This window comes from Pseudophryne corroboree, chromosome 8 (assembly GCF_028390025.1).
Source record: "Pseudophryne corroboree isolate aPseCor3 chromosome 8, aPseCor3.hap2, whole genome shotgun sequence".
Lineage (NCBI taxonomy): Eukaryota > Metazoa > Chordata > Amphibia > Anura > Myobatrachidae > Pseudophryne > Pseudophryne corroboree.
Genome location: NC_086451.1, coordinates 19,165,124 through 19,180,224, shown reverse-complemented (window position 1 = coordinate 19,180,224; position 15,101 = coordinate 19,165,124). Strand labels below are relative to the sequence as shown.

The 15,101-nt window shown below is 49.8% G+C and overlaps 1 protein-coding gene across 1 annotated transcript in view; it reads right to left on the bottom strand.

The window, feature by feature from the left end:
- Positions 1-2,264, bottom strand: part of PHF19 (PHD finger protein 19) — an 80,500-nt gene extending 78,236 nt beyond the window's left edge. Inside the window, exon 1 of the mRNA XM_063935987.1 lies at positions 2,156-2,264. The gene's annotated coding sequence lies outside the window, so the exon portion shown is untranslated. The remainder of the gene's footprint in view (positions 1-2,155) is intronic.
- Positions 2,265-15,101: the final 12,837 nt, after the last annotated feature.

The following is a 15,101-nucleotide window of genomic DNA, read 5'->3' as shown; positions in this document are numbered from 1 at the left end:
GTATTAGGAGACAGGACCCCCAGACACATTAACCCCTCAGAGACAGCAGCCTTAGGAAACAGGACCCCCGGCACATTTACCCCTCAGTGACAGCGGTATTAGGTGACAGGACCCCCAGACACATTAACCCCTCAGTGACAGCGGCATTAAAAGACAGGACCCCCAATCACATTAACCCCTCAGTGACAGCGGCATTAGGAGACGGGACCCCCAGACACATTAACCCCTCAGTGACAGCGGCATTAGGAGACAGGACCCCCAGACACATTAACCCCTCAGTGACAGCGGCAATAGAAGACAGGACCCCCAGACACATTAACCCCTCAGTGATAGCGGCATTAGGTGACAGGACCCCCAGACACATTAATCCCTCAGTGACAGCGGCATTAGGTGACAGGACCCCCGGACACATTAACCCCTCAGTGACAGCGGCATTAGGAGACAGGACCCCCAGACACATTAACCCCTCAGTGACAGCGGCATTAGGTGACAGGACCCCCAGACACATTAACCCCTTAGTGACTGCGGTATTAGGAGACAGGACCCCCAGACACATTAACCCCTCAGTGACAGCAGCATTAGGAAACAGGACCCCCGGCACATTAACCCCTCAGTGACAGCGGCGTTAGGAGACAGGACCCCCGGACACATTAACCCCTCAGTGACAGCGGCATTAGGAGACAGGACCCCCGGACACATTAACCCCTCAGTGACAGCAGCATTAGGTGACAGGACCCCCAGACACATTAACCCCTCAGTGACAGCAGCATTAGGTGACAGGACCCCCAGACACATTAACCCCTCAGTGACAGCGGCATTAGGAGACAGGACCCCCAGACACATTAACCCCTCAGTGACAGCAGCATTAGGTGACAGGACCCCCAGACACATTAACCCCTCAGTGACAGCGGCATTAGGAGACAGGACCCCCAGACACATTAACCCCTCAGTGACCGCGGCATTAGGTGACAGGACCCCCAGACACATTAACCCCTCAGTGACAGCGGTATTAGGTGACAGGACCCCCAAACACATTAACCCCTCAGTGACAGCGGCATTAGGTGACAGGACCCCCAGACACATTAACCCCTCAGTGACAGCGGCATTAGGAGACAGGACCCCCGGACACATTAACCCCTCAGTGACAGCAGCATTAGGTGACAAGACCCCCAGACACATTAACCCCTCAGTGACACCGGCATTAGGAAACAGGACCCCCGGACACATTAACCCCTTAATGACAGCAGCATTAGGTGACAGGACCCCCAGAAACATTAACCCCTCAGTGACAGCAGCATTAGGTGACATGACCCCCAGACACATTAACCCCTCAGTGAAAGCGGCATTAGGTGACAGGACCCCCAGACACATTAACCCCTCAGTGACCGCGGCATTAGGAGACAGGACCCCCAGACACATTAACCCCTCAGTGACCGCGGCATTAGGAGACAGGACCCCCAGACACATTAACCCCTCAGTGACAGCGGCATTAGGAGACAGGACCCCCAGACACATTAACCCCTCAGTGACAGCGGCATTAGGTGACAGGACCCCCAGACACATTAACCCCTCAGTGACCGCAGCATTAGCAGACAGGACCCCCAGACACATTAACCCCTCAGTGACAGCAGCATTAGGAGACAGGACCCCCAGGCACATTAACCCCTCAGTGACAGCGGCATTAGGCGATAGGACCCCCAGACACATTAACCCCTCAGTGACCGCAGCATTAGGAGACAGGACCCCCAGACACATTAACCCCTCAGTGACCGCAGCATTAGGAGACAGGACCCCCGGACACATTAACCCCTCAGTGACAGCGGCATTAGGTGACAGCAGCAGCAGCAGCAGGCGGGATCCCGGTGACAGCAGCGGCAGCAGGCGGGATCCCGGTGACAGAAGCGGCAGCAGGCGGGATCCCGGTGACAGCAGCGGCAGCAGGCGGGATCCCGGTGACAGCAACAGCAGGCGGGACCCCCGGTGACAGCGGCAGCAGCAGGCGGGATCCCGGTGACAGCAGCAGGCGGGATCCCGGTGACAGCAGCAGGCGGGATCTCGGTGACAGCAACAGCACAGCAACAGCAGGCGGGACCCCCGGTGACAGCGGCAGCAGGCGGGGACCCCCGGGGCTCAGTGCGGGGCGGGGAGCTCTCACCTGGCCGGCACACATGGAGTCAGGCTCCCGGGCAGCGCTCCGCCATGCTGGGGCTCGGGTTCAGCTCAGCAGCCGCTTTTCCCGCGAATTATTGACGTTTCAGTTATGTAATTACCAGTCTCCCCCTCCCTCTGCTGCTCCATCATTGGCCGGACAGCCCCCGACTCTGCCCCCCACCCTGCCGCTGGGACAGCCCGGGGCCGCTCTCACCGCTCCCCGGCTCCCTGTACATGTGTCTCCCTGTACTGTACATGTATGTCCCTGTACTGTACATGTGTCTCCCTGTACTGTACATGTGTCTCCCTGTACTGCACATGTATGTCCCTGTACTGTACCTGTGTCTCCCTGTACTGTACATGTATGTCCCTGTACTGTACCTGTGTCTCCCTGTACTGTACATGTATGTCCCTGTACTGTACATGTGTGTCCCTGTACTGTACATGTGTCTCCCTGTACTGTACATGTATGTCCATCTGTACTGTACATGTGAGTACCTGTACTGTGCATGTGTCTCCCTGTACTGTACATGTGTCTCCCTGTACTGTACCTGTGTCTCCCTGTACTGTACATGTATGTCCCTGTACTGTACATGTGTGTCCCTGTACTGTACATGTGTCTCCCTGTACTGTACATGTATGTCCATCTGTACTGTACATGTGAGTACCTGTACTGTGCATGTGTCTCCCTGTACTGTACATGTGTCTCCCTGTACATGTGTCTCCCTGTACTGTACATGTCTCTCTCTCTCTCTGTACTGTACATGTCTCCCTGTACTGTACATGTATGTCCCTGTACTGCACACGTGTCTCCCTGTACTGTACACGTGTCTGTCCCTGTACTGTACATGTGTCTCCCTGTACTTTACATGTGTCTCCCTGTACTGTACCTGTGTGTCCCTGTACTGTACATGTGTCTCTCCCTGTACTGTACATGTGTCTCCCTGTACTGTACCTGTGTGTCCCTGTACTGTACATGTGTATCTCTGTACTGTACATGTCTTTCCCTGTACTGTACATGTGTCTCTCCGTGTACTGCACATGTCTCTCCCTGTACTGTACATGTGTCTCCCTGTACTGTGCATGTCTCTCCCTGTACTGTACATGTGTATCCATCCATTTACTGTACATGTCTTACCCTGTACTGTACATGTATGTCCCTGTACTGTACATGTGTCTCCCTGTACTGTACATGCATGCCCATGTACTGTACATGTGTCTCCCTGTACTGTACATGTGTCTCCCTGTACTGTACATGTGTCTCTCCCTGTACTGTACATGTGTATCCCTGTACTATACATGTATGTCCCTGTGTACTGTACATGTATATCTCCCTGCACTGTACATGTGTTTCCCTGTACTGTACATGTATGTCCCTGTACTGTACACGTGTCTCCCTGTACTGTACACGTGTCTCTCCCTGTACTGTACATGTATGTCCCTGTACTGTACATGTGTCTCCCTGTGCTGTACATGTATGTCCCTTTACTGTACATGTGTCTCTCCCTGTACTGTACATGTGTCTCTCCCTGTACTGTACATGTCTCCCTGTACTGTGAGTGTGTCCATGTACTGCACATGTGTCTCTCCATGTACTGTACATGTTTCTCCATGTACTGTACATGTATGTCCCTGTACTGTACACGTGTCTCTTCCTGTATTGTACACGTGTCTCTCCCTGTACTATACATGTCTCTCTCCCTGTACTGTACATATGTGTCCCTGTACTGTACGTGTGTCTCTCCCTGTACTGTACATGTGTCTCCCCCTGTACTGTACATGTGTCTCCCTGTACTGTACATATCTCTTCCTGTACTGTACATGTGTATCTCCCTTTACTGTACATGTGTCTCTTCCTGTACTGTACATGCCTCTCCCTGTACTGTACACGTGTCTTCCCATGTACTGTACATATGTCTCTGCCTGTACTGTACACGTGTCTTCCTGTACTGTACATGTCTCTCCATGTGTTTCCCTGTACTGTACATGTGTCTCTCTGTCATGTACATGTCTCTCCCTGTCAGGGCTGTTTCTAGCCAACTTGGCTCCCAGTGCGAGATTTAAAAATGCGCCCCCCCCCCATGACATAAAAAAAATGTCCCCCCCCCACACACACCTAGATGAAAAAAAACAAACTTGCGCGCGCACCCGGCAAGGGGCCACGGTCTTATCTAAATGGGTGTGGCCTCATTTAAATGGGCATTGCCTCGTCTGAAAAGACTACCTCACAATCCAGTTTTTGACCCTGCTCCAACAAATCACGACAACCACAGGAAAAAAAATTCTACCATATTAAGCCCCACACAGTGATGCCCCCTGCACCATATTATGCCACACACCGCAATGCCCTTGATACATTAAATCCCCACACTACGGCAGGCAAGAGTCCCCATTTCACACATTATGTCCCTTTACTGTACATGTGTCTCTCCCTGTACTGTACGTGTGTCTCTCCCTGTACGGTACGTGTGTCTCAATACTGTACATGTCTCTCCCTGTACTGTACACGTGTAGTATTATTATTATTTTCTCTATCGTCCTAGTGGATGCTGGGGTTCCTGAAAGGACCATGGGGAATAGCGGCTCCGCAGGAGACAGGGCACAAAAAGTAAAGCTTTTCCAGATCAGGTGGTGTGCACTGGCTCCTCCCCCTATGACCCTCCTCCAGACTCCAGTTAGATTTTTGTGCCCGGCCGAGAAGGGTGCAATTCTAGGTGGCTCTCATAAAGAGCTGCTTAGAGAAAGTTTAGCTTAGGTTTTTTATTTTACAGTGATTCCTGCTGGCAACAGGATCACTGCAACGAGGGACAGAGGGGAGAAGAAGTGAACTCACCTGCGTGCAGGATGGATTGGCTTCTTGGCTACTGGACATCAGCTCCAGAGGGACGATCACAGGTACAGCCTGGATGGTCACCGGAGCCGCGCCGCCGGCCCCCTTGCAGATGCTGAAGTAAGAAGAGGTCCAGAATCGGCGGCTGAAGACTCCTGCAGTCTTCTAAAGGTAGCGCACAGCACTGCAGCTGTGCGCCATTTTCCTCTCAGCACACTTCACACGCAGTCACTGAGGGTGCAGGGCGCTGGGGGGGGGCGCCCTGGGAGGCAAATGTAAACCTATATAAAGGCTATAAATACCTCACATATAGCCCCCAGAGGCTATATGGAGATATTTAACCCCTGCCTGTATTCACAAAATAGCGGGAGACGAGCCCGCCGGAAAAGGGGCGGGGCCTATCTCCTCAGCACACGGCGCCATTTCCTCTCACAGCTCCGCTGGTCAGGACGGCTCCCAGGTCTCTCCCCTGCACTGCACTACAGAAACAGGGTAAAACAGAGAGGGGGGGCAAAGTTAATGGCAATATCTTGATATATATAAAGCAGCTATAAGGGAGCACTTATTATAAGGCTATCCCTGTCATATATAGCGTTTTTTGGTGTGTGCTGGCAGACACTGTCTCCCCAAAGGGCTAGTGGGTCCTGTCTTCGTTTAGAGCATTCCCTGTGTGTCTGCTGTGTGTCGGTACGTGTGTGTCGACATGTATGAGGACGATATTGGTGTGGAGGCGGAGCAATTGCCAAATATGGGGATGTCACCTCCTAGGGGGTCGACACCAGAATGGATGCCTTTATTTATGGAATTACGGGATAGTGTCAACACGCTAAAGCAGTCGTTTGACGACATGAGGCGGCCGGACAATCAATTAGTGCCTGTCCAGGCGCCTCAAACACCGTCAGGGGCTGTAAAACGCCCTTTGCCTCAGTCGGTCGACACAGACCCAGACACAGGCACTGATTCCAGTGGTGACGGTGACGAATCAACCGTATTTTCCAGTAGGGCCACACGTTATATGATTTTGGCAATGAAGGAGGCGTTACATTTAGCTGATACTACAGGTACCACTAAACAGGGTATTATGTGGGGTGTGAAAAAACTACCTATAGTTTTTCCTGAATCAGAAGAATTAAATGACGTGTGTGATGAAGCGTGGGTTGCCCCTGATAAAAAGCTGATAATTTCAAAGAAATTATTGGCATTATACCCTTTCCCGCCAGAGGTTAGGGAGCGCTGGGAAACACCTCCTAGGGTGGACAAGGCGCTAACACGCTTATCAAAACAAGTGGCGTTACCTTCTCCTGAGACGGCCGCACTTAAAGATCCATCAGATAGGAGGATGGAAAATATCCAAAAAAGTATATACACACATGCAGGTGTTATACTACGACCAGCTATAGCGACTGCCTGGATGTGCAGTGCTGGGGTAGTTTGGTCAGAGTCCCTGATTGAAAATATTGATACCCTGGACAGGGACAATATTTTACTGTCGTTAGAACAAATAAAGGATGCATTTCTTTATATGCGTGATGCACAGAGGGATATCTGCACACTGGCATCACGGGTAAGTGCTATGTCCATTTCGGCCAGAAGAGCTTTATGGACGCGACAGTGGACAGGCGATGCGGATTCAAAACGGCATATGGAAGTTTTGCCGTATAAAGGGGAGGAGTTATTTGGAGTCGGTCTATCAGATTTGGTGGCCACGGCTACAGCCGGGAAATCCACTTTTCTACCTCAAGTCACTCCCCAACAGAAAAAGGCACCGACTTTTCAACCGCAGCCCTTTCGTTCCTTTAAAAATAAGAGAGCAAAGGGCTATTCATATCTGCCACGAGGCAGAGGTCGAGGGAAGAAACAGCAACAGGCAGCTCCTTCCCAGGAACAGAAGCCCTCCCCGGCTTCTACAAAAGCCTCAGCATGACGCTGGGGCTTCTCAAGCGGACTCGGGGACGGTGGGAGGTCGTCTCAAAAATTACAGCGCGCAGTGGGCTCACTCGCAGGTAGATCCCTGGATCCTGCAGATAATATCTCAGGGGTACAGGTTGGAATTAGAGACAGATCCACCTCGCCGTTTCCTGAAGTCTGCTTTACCAACGTCCCCTTCCGAAAGGGAGACGGTTTTGGAAGCCATTCACAAGCTGTACTCTCAGCAGGTGATAGTCAAGGTACCTCTTCTACAACAAGGGAAGGGGTATTATTCCACTCTATTTGTGGTACCGAAGCCGGATGGCTCGGTAAGGCCTATTCTAAATCTGAAGTCCTTGAACCTGTACATAAAGAAGTTCAAGTTCAAGATGGAGTCACTCAGAGCAGTGATAGCGAACCTGGAAGAAGGGGACTTTATGGTATCCTTGGACATCAAGGATGCGTATCTCCACGTTCCAATTTACCCCTCACACCAGGGGTACCTCAGGTTCGTTGTACAAAACTGTCACTATCAGTTTCAGACGCTGCCGTTTGGTTTGTCCACGGCACCTCGGGTCTTTACAAAGGTAATGGCCGAGATGATGATTCTTCTTCGAAGAAAAGGCGTATTAATTATCCCATACTTGGACGATCTCCTAATAAGGGCAAGGTCCAGAGAACAGCTAGAGATGGGATTAGCAATATCTCAAGAGGTGCTAAAGCAGCACGGATGGATTCTGAATATTCCAAAATCCCAATTAATGCCGACAACTCGTCTGCTATTCCTAGGGATGATTCTGGACACGGTTCAGAAAAAGGTTTTTCTTCCCGAGGAAAAAGCCAAGGAGTTATCCGACCTGGTCAGGAATCTCCTAAAACCAGGAAAGGTGTCTGTACATCAATGCACGCATCTTCAGATGCACCTGCGGATAACCCTGTCTCCAAGGACAAGGGTATCTCTTCTGTGGTGGTTGCAGAGGGCTCATCTATTGGAGGGCCGCAGATTCGGCATACAGGATTGGATCCTGGTGACCACGGACGCCAGCCTGAGAGGCTGGGGAGCAGTCACACAAGGAAGAAACTTCCAGGGAGTGTGGTCGAGCCTGGAAAAGTCTCTTCACATAAACATTCTGGAACTAAGAGCAATCTACAATGCTCTAAGCCAGGCGGAACCTCTGCTTCAAGGAAGACCGGTGTTGATCCAGTCGGACAACATCACGGCAGTCGCCCATGTAAACAGACAGGGCGGCAAAAGAAGCAGGAGTGCAATGGCAGAAGCTGCCAGGATCCTTCGCTGGGCGGAGAATCACGTGATAGCACTGTCAGCAGTGTTCATCCCGGGAGTGGACAACTGGGAAGCAGACTTCCTCAGCAGACACGATCTTCACCCGGGAGAGTGGGGACTTCATCCAGAAGTTTTCCACATGCTAATAAACCGTTGGGAAAGACCAATGGTGGACATGATGGCGTCTCGCCTCAACAAAAAACTGGACAGGTATTGCGCCAGGTCAAGAGATCCGCAGGCAATAGCTGTGGACGCGCTGGTAACACCTTGGGTGTACCAGTCGGTGTATGTATTTCCTCCTCTGCCTCTCATACCAAAGGTATTGAGAATCATACGGCAAAGCGGAGTAAGAACGATACTAGTGGCTCCGGATTGGCCAAGAAGGTCTTGGTACCCGGAACTTCAAGAGATGGTCACGGACGATCCGTGGCCTCTACCTCTAAGACAGGACCTGCTTCAGCAGGGACCGTGTCTATTCCAAGACTTACCGCGGCTGCGTTTGACGGCATGGCGGTTGAACGCCAGATCCTAAAAGGAAAAGGCATTCCAGAAGAAGTCATTCCTACCTTGATTAAGGCAAGAAAGGAAGTCACCGCGAAGCATTATCACCGCATTTGGCGGAAATATGTTGCGTGGTGCGAGGATCGGAGTGCTCCGACGGAGGAATTTCAACTGGGTCGTTTCCTACATTTCCTGCAATCAGGATTGTCTATGGGTCTCAAATTGGGATCTATTAAGGTTCAAATTTCGGCCCTGTCAATATTCTTCCAAAAAGAATTGGCCTCAGTTCCTGAGGTCCAGACTTTTGTCAAAGGAGTACTGCATATACAGCCTCCTGTGGTGCCTCCGGTGGCACCGTGGGATCTAAATGTAGTTTTAGATTTCCTAAAATCCCATTGGTTTGAACCACTAAAAAATGTGGATTTGAAATATCTCACATGGAAAGTGACTATGTTACTGGCCCTGGCGTCCGCCAGGAGAGTATCTGAACTGGCGGCTTTATCTTATAAAAGCCCTTATTTAATTTTCCATTCGGATAGGGCAGAGCTGCGGACGCGTCCGCATTTTCTCCCTAAGGTGGTATCAGCGTTTCACCTGAACCAGCCTATTGTAGTGCCTGCGGCTACAAGCGACTTGGAGGACTCCAAGTTGTTGGACGTTGTCAGAGCTTTAAAAATATACATTTCAAGGACGGCTGGAGTCAGAAAATCTGACTCGCTGTTTATACTGTATGCACACAACAAGTTGGGTGCACCTGCTTCTAAGCAGTCGATTGCTCGTTGGATTTGTAACACAATTCAACTTGCACATTCTGTGGCAGGCCTGCCACAGCCTAAATCTGTTAAGGCCCATTCCACAAGGAAGGTGGGCTCATCTTGGGCGGCTGCCCGAGGGGTCTCGGCATTACAACTCTGCCGAGCAGCTACGTGGTCAGGGGAGAACACGTTTGTAAAATTCTACAAATTTGATACCCTGGCAAAGGAGGACCTGGAGTTCTCTCATTCGGTGCTGCAGAGTCATCCGCACTCTCCCGCCCGTTTGGGAGCTTTGGTATAATCCCCATGGTCCTTTCAGGAACCCCAGCATCCACTAGGACGATAGAGAAAATAAGAATTTACTTACCGATAATTCTATTTCTCGGAGTCCGTAGTGGATGCTGGGCGCCCATCCCAAGTGCGGATTATCTGCAATACTTGTACATAGTTATTGTTAACTAATTCGGGTTATTGTTTAGGGAGCCATCTTTCAGAGGCTCCTCTGTTATCATACTGTTAACTGGGTTTAGATCACAAGTTGTACGGTGTGATTGGTGTGGCTGGTATGAGTCTTACCCGGGATTCAAAATCCTCCCTTATTGTGTACGCTCGTCCGGGCACAGTACCTAACTGGAGTCTGGAGGAGGGTCATAGGGGGAGGAGCCAGTGCACACCACCTGATCTGGAAAAGCTTTACTTTTTGTGCCCTGTCTCCTGCGGAGCCGCTATTCCCCATGGTCCTTTCAGGAACCCCAGCATCCACTACGGACTCCGAGAAATAGAATTATCGGTAAGTAAATTCTTATTATTACATTTTATTTGTAAGGTGCCAGAAATGTTTTGCAGCACTGTACAAAGGACAGCACAGGGAGTCAATACTTAGCATTATATATAAAAATAAATATAGTACAGGTAACAAAGAGAGTGTATCTCCCTGTACTGTACATGTCTCTCTCCCTGTACTGTACATGTGTCTCTCCCTTTACTGTACATGTGTCTCTCACTGTACTGTACATGTGTCTCTCTCTGTACTGGTCACGTGTCTCTCCCTGTACTGGTCATGTGTCTCTCCCTGTACTGTACATGTGTCTCTCCCTGTACTGGTCATGTGTCTCTCCCTGTACTGTACATGTGTCTCTCTCTGTACTGGTCATGTGTCTCTCCCTGTACTGGTCATGTGTCTCTCCCTGTACTGTACATGTGTCTCTCTCTGTACTGGTCATGTGTCTCTCCCTGTACTGGTCATATGTCTCTCCCTGTACTGTACATGTGTCTCTCCCTGTACTGTACATGTGTCTCTCCCTGTACTGTACATGTGTCTCTCCCTGTACTGGTCATGTGTCTCTCCCTGTACTGTACATGTGTCTCTCCCTGTACTGTACGTGTGTCTCCCTGTACTGTACATGTGTGTCTCTCTGTGTTGTACATGTGTCTCCCTGTGCGGTACATGTCTCTCCCTGTACTGTACATGTGTATGTCCCTGTACTGTACATGTCTCTCCCTGTACTGGTCATGTGTCTCTCCCTGTACTGTACATGTGTCTCTCCCTGTACTGTACATGTGTCTCTCTCTGTACTGGTCATGTGTCTCTCCCTGTACTGTACGTGTGTCTCTCCCTGTACTGTACGTTTGTCTCCCTGTACTGTACATGTGTCTCTCCCTGTACTGTACATGTGTCTCCCTGTACTGTACATGTGTCTCTCCCTGTACTGTACATGTGTCTCTCCCTGTACTGTACATGTGTCTCTCTCTGTACTGGTCATGTGTCTCTCCCTGTACTGGTCATATGTCTCTCCCTGTACTGTACATGTGTCTCTCCCTGTACTGGTCATGTGTCTCTCCCTGTACTGTACGTGTGTCTCCCTGTACTGTACATGTGTGTCTCTCTGTGTTGTACATGTGTCTCCCTGTGCGGTACATGTCTCTCCCTGTACTGTACATGTGTATGTCCCTGTACTGTACATGTCTCTCCCTGTACTGTACATGTGTCTCTCCCTGTACTGTATATGCCTCTCCCTGTACTGTACATGTATTTCTCCCTGTACTGTACATGTGTCTCCCTGTACTGTACGTGTGTACTATACGTGTGTCTCTCCCTGTGATGTACATATGTCTCCCTGTACTGTACATGTGTCTACCTGTACTGTACGTGTGTCTCCCTGTACTGTACGTGTGTCTCTCCCTGTACTATACATGTGTCTCTCTGTACTGTACAAGTGTCTCCCTGTAGTTTACATGTGTCTTCCCCTGTACTGCACATGTGTCTCTCTGTACTGTACATGTCTCTCCCTGTACTGTACATGTCTTTCTCAGTACTGTACATGTGTCTCCCTGTTCTGTACATGTGTGTGTCTCCCTGTACTGTACAATATGCTACCTATACTGTACATGTGTGCCTTTGTACTGTACATGTGTCTCTCTGTACTGTACGTGTCTCTGTTCTGTACATGTGTCTCTGTACTGTACATGTGTGTCGCTCTGTACTATAGATGTGTGTCTTTACTATACATGTGTCTCTGTATGTCTCACCATATTCCTGTACTGTGTAATTAATGCGTGCTCATATAGATCACCATTATATTGTACTGAGAGCTAGAAGCGCGTTCCCAGAGCCTCCCTACAGTCCTAGTGTACTGTGTAACTGATGCGTGCTCATATAGATCACCATTATATTGTACTGAGAGCTAGAAGCGCGTTCCCAGAGCCTCCCTACAGTCCTAGTGTACTGTGTAACTGATGCGTGCTCACATAGATCACTATTATATTGTACTGAGAGCTAGAAGCGCGTTCTCAGAGCCTCTCTGCAGCCTAGTGTACTGTGTAACTGATGCGTGCTCACATAGATCACCATTATATTGTACTGAGAGCTAGAAGCGCGTTCTCAGAGCCTCCCTGCAGCCTAGTGTGCTGTGTAACTGATATGTGCTCACACGGAGGAGGTCATGTGACTGTCGGTCAGCTGACCGGCGGTCACATGAATACCACCCGTACTGAGAGCTAGAAGCGCGTTCTCAGAGCCTCTCTACAGCCTAGTGTGCTGTGTAACTGATATGTGCTCACATAGATCACCATTATATTGAACTGAGAGCTAGAAGCGCGTTCTCAGAGCCTCCCTGCAGCCTAGTGTGCTGTGTAACTGATATGTGCTCACACGGAGGAGGTCATGTGACTGTCGGTCAGCTGACCGGCGGTCACATGAATACCACCCGTACTGAGAGCTAGAAGCGCGTTCTCAGAGCCTCCCTGCAGCCTAGTGTGCTGTGTAACTGATATGTGCTCACATAGATCACCATTATATTGTACTGAGAGCTAGAAGCGCGTTCTCAGAGCCTCCCTGCAGCCTAGTGTGCTGTGTAACTGATATGTGCTCACATAGATCACCATTATATTGTACTGGGAGCTAGAAGCGCGTTCTCAGAGCCTCTCTGCAGCCTAGTGTGCTGTAACTGATGCATGCTCACATAGATCACCATTATATTGTACTGGGAGCTAGAAGCGCGTTCTCAGAGCCTCCCTGCAGCCTAGTGTGCTGTGTAACTGATGCGTACTCACATAGATCACCATTATATTGTACTGGGAGCTAGAAGCGCGTTCTCAGAGCCTCCCTGCAGCCTAGTGTACTGTGTAACTGATGCGTGCTCACCTAGATCACCATTATATTGTACTGAGAGCTAGAAGTGTGTTCTCAGAGCCTCTCTGCAGCCTAGTGTACTGTGTAACTGATGTGTGCTGACATAGATCACCATTATATTGTACTGAGAGCTAGAAGCGCGTTCTCAGAGCCTCTCTGCAGCCTAGTGTGCTGTGTAACTGATGCATGCTCACATAGATCACTATTATATTGTACTGGGAGCTAGAAGCGCGTTCCCAGAGCCTCCCTGCAGCCTAGTGTACTGTGTAACTGATGCGTGCTCACATAGATCACCATTATATTGTACTGGGAGCTAGAAGCGTGTTCTCAGAGCCTCTCTGCAGCCTAGTGTACTGTGTAACTGATGTGTGCTGACATAGATCACCATTATATTGTACTGAGAGCTAGAAGCGCGTTCTCAGAGCCTCTCTGCAGCCTAGTGTGCTGTGTAACTGATATGTGCTGACATAGATCACCATTATATTGTACTGAGAGCTAGAAGCGCGTTCTCAGAGCCTCCCTGCAGCCTAGTGTGCTGTGTAACTGATGCGTGCTCACATAGATCACCATTATATTGTACTGAGAGCTAGAAGCGCGTTCTCAGAGCCTCCCTGCAGCCTAGTGTACTGTGTAACTGATGCGTGCTCACATAGATCACCATTATATTGTACTGGGAGCTAGAAGCGCGTTCCCAGAGCCTCTCTGCAGCCTAGTGTACTGTGTAACTGATGCGTGCTCACATAGATCACTATTATATTGTACTGAGAGCTAGAAGCGTTTTCTCAGAGCCTCCCTGCAGCCTAGTGCACTGTGTAACTGATGTGTGCTCACATAGATCACTATTATATTGTACTGAGAGCTAGAAGCGTTTTCTCAGAGCCTCTCTGCAGCCTAGTGTGCTGTGTAACTGATGCGTGCTCACATAGATCACTATTATATTGTACTGGGAGCTAGAAGCGCGTTCTCAGAGCCTCTCTGCAGCCTAGTGTGCTGTGTAATTGATGTGTGCTCACATAGATCACCATTATATTGTACTGTGAGCTAGAAGCGCGTTCTCAGAGCCTCTCTGCAGCCTAGTGTGCTGTGTAACTGATGCGTGCTCACATAGATCACCATTATAGTGTACTGGGAGCTAGAAGCGCGTTCTCAGAGCCTCCCTGCAGTCCTAGTGCACTGTGTAACTGATGCGTGCTCACATAGATCACCATTATATTGTACTGAGAGCTAGAAGCGCGTTCTCAGAGCCTCCCTGCAGCCTAGTGTACTGTGTAACTGATGCGTGCTCACATAGATCACCATTATATTGCACTGGGAGCTAGAAGCGTGTTCTCAGAGCCTCTCTGCAGCCTAGTGTACTGTGTAATTGATGTGTGCTCACATAGATCACTATTATATTGTACTGAGAGCTAGAAGCGTGTTCTCAGAGCCTCCCTGCAGCCTAGTGTACTGTGTAACTGATATGTGCTCACATAGATCACCATTATATTGTACTGAGAGCTAGAAGCGTGTTCTCAGAGCATCCCTGCAGCCTAGTGCGCTGTAACTGATGCATGCTCACATAGATCACCATTATATTGTACTGAGAGCTAGAAGCGTTTTCTCAGAGCCTCCCTGCAGCCTAGTGTGCTGTGTAACTGATGCATGCTCACATAGATCACCATTATATTGTACTGGGAGCTAGAAGCGTTTTCTCAGAGCCTCTCTGCAGCCTAGTGTGCTGTGTAACTGATGCGTGCTCACATAGATCACTATTATATTGTACTGGGAGCTAGAAGCGCGTTCTCAGAGCCTCTCTGCAGCCTAGTGTGCTGTGTAACTGATGCATGCTCATATAGATCGCCATTATATTGTACTGGGAGCTAGAAGCGCGTTCTCAGAGCCTCTCTGCAGCCTAGTGTACTGTGTAATTGATGTGTGCTCACATAGATCACCATTATATTGTACTGTGAGCTAGAAGCGCGTTCTCAGAGCCTCCCTGCTGCCTAGTGTGCTGTGTAACTGATGTGTGCTCACATAGATCACCATTATATTGTACTGGGA